A 2,526-nucleotide genomic window follows, 5' to 3' on the forward strand; every position below is an offset into this window, starting at 1 on the left:
CTACCCGCATTTGGAGAAGCTGGCCTTAGATCTCGTAGTCGCCGCTCGGAAGCTGAGGCCTTACTTCTAATGTCACCCGATAGTTGTGGCGACCACCTTTCAATGCGAAAAATCCTTCACAAACCCGAACTCAAAGGTAGATTAGCCAAATGGGCCATCGAAATGAGTGAATTCGATATAGAGTATAAACTGAGGACTGCGATTAAGTCACAGGTTTTGGCTGACTTTGTGGCCGATTTCAGTCTGGGATTGATGCCTCTAGCAAACAAAGAAGCTCTGATGGTGTCAGAATCGACATCGGGAGTTTGGACCTTATTTACGGAAGGAGCTTCCAACGTAAAGGGGTCCGGGCTTGGCATAGTATTAACCACACCTTCGGGGGAAACCCTAAGGCAGGCCATAAGAACGGTCCCATTTACTAACAACAAAGCAGAATATGAAGCTTTGATTGTAGGACTCGAATTGGCCAGGGGACTAGATTTCGAGGTCATAGAAATCAAATGCGACTCCCAGCTGATGGTAAATCAGGTCTACGGGATCTTCGAAACCAAAGAGGAGCGCATGCAATAATACGTAGTGAAGGTCCAGGCTCTGCTTGCTCGATTCTGGGAGTGGTCGATTACTCATATCTCGAGGAAAGAAAATGCAGAAGCAGATGCATTAGCTAACCTCGATTCATTAACGGTTTGTTCGTATTTTGTGCCAGGTCTCGAGCAAAACTATGCGGGCATGGCTTGTTTTGACCATTTGGCCCTTACACGTTTCCCTATCAGGACCCTATTTGGCATGACTTTGGTAAAAAATAACTTTCTTGTATCGAACTCTTTCTTGTATCGAACCTGATTTATTTGATGGCAAAGCCCCCCAGTATTCGAGGTTGATTGTAAAGAAGCCTTGAATACTATTGAATTGTCCTAAGGTAGCACGTAGTTGTTGTCTCGTTAAAAATCTTGCCGGAAAAACCCGGTTGGGATAAAAACCGGTCTAAGGGAAAAAGAGTACAACGCGTACTTCATAACCTGAGGTCTCGATGCCTTTGGTTGAACTCCTGCAATAAATTAGCATCGAATATATATAGACGAAAGAAGGGGGATAACCATACCTTAACAATAATATCGTTTGAGAAGTGATATTTTCCAGTTGTTTGGTAATGGTTCGCCGTTCATCGTTCTGAGTTTATAAGACCCATTTCCGATTATATCTAGGACTTGATAGGGTCCTTCCCAATTTGGGCCAAGCTTCACTTCATTAGGATCTTGAGTGTTGGCGGTGACATTCCTCACGACTAAGTTCCCGATCCTGAAGTGGCGGAGGTTGGTTCTTCTATTGTAGTACCTTTCGATTCGTTGCTTTTGCGAAGCCATCCGAACAAATGACGCCTCTCGTTCTTTATCTAATAGTTCGAGGCTAGTACTCATAGCCTCGTGGTTTGATTCCTCCGATGTATGTCGAAACCTTGCACTGGGTTCTCCGACTGGTATTAATGCTTCGGAACCGTACACTAAGGAGAACGGGGTTGCCCCCGTACTAGATTTTGATGTAGTTGGATATGCCCAAAGAACGTCGGGTAGGATTTCTCTCCATTTTCCCTTAGCGTCGTTCAACCTTTTCTTTAGGTTTCTAATGATGGTTTTATTCGTTGAATCGTCCTATCTGTTCCCACTAGGATGATACGGTATTGATAATATTCTTTTTATTTTGTGGTCTTCGAGGAATTTCGTCACTTTGCTTCCGATAAACTATTTCCCATTGTCACACACTATTTCGGCAGGTATCTCGAATCGACATACGATATGATCCCAGATAAAGTCTATAACCTCTTTCTCTCTTATTTTCACGAACGCCTGTGCTTCAACCCATTTAGAGAAATAATCAGTCATAAATAAAATGAACTTAGCTTTACCTGGGGTTGATGGCAGAGGGCCGACGATATCTATTTCCCATTTCATGAATGGCCATGGAGATAGGACTGAGTGAAGTTGCTCTCCGGGCTGATGGATCATTGGTGCAAACCTTTGACATTTGTCACATTTTCAAACGAACTCCTTTGCATCTTTGTCCATATCGATCCAATAATACCCTGCCTTGATTATTGTTTTGGACCAATGAATCGGCACTGGAGTGATTTCCACAGTACCCTCGTAAATCTCACGTAGGATGTAGTTGGTGTCTCCTGGACCTAAGCATACTGCCAATGGTCCATCGAATATCCTTCGGTATAACGTTTCATCTGCAGTTAATGTGAATCGAGTAGCTTTGGTTCGTAGGGCCCTCGAATTTTTAGGGTCCGATGGGAGCTTTCCATTCTTTAAGTATTCAGTATACTTATTCCTCCAATCCTAGGTTAAGCTTGTAGAATTTATCTCGGCATGACCTTCTTCGATCACGGATCTCGAGAGTTGAACGACAGTCCCCGAGCTTATCTCGCCTTCCTCGACCGATGATCCCAAATTTGCAAGTGTATCGGCCTCACTGTTTTGCTTTCGTGGAACATGCTGTAAAGTCCATTCCTTGAAATGGTGCAAA

Source organism: Nicotiana tomentosiformis, chromosome 4 (genome assembly GCF_000390325.3).
Source record: "Nicotiana tomentosiformis chromosome 4, ASM39032v3, whole genome shotgun sequence".
In the NCBI taxonomy this organism is placed as follows: Eukaryota; Viridiplantae; Streptophyta; class Magnoliopsida; order Solanales; family Solanaceae; genus Nicotiana; species Nicotiana tomentosiformis.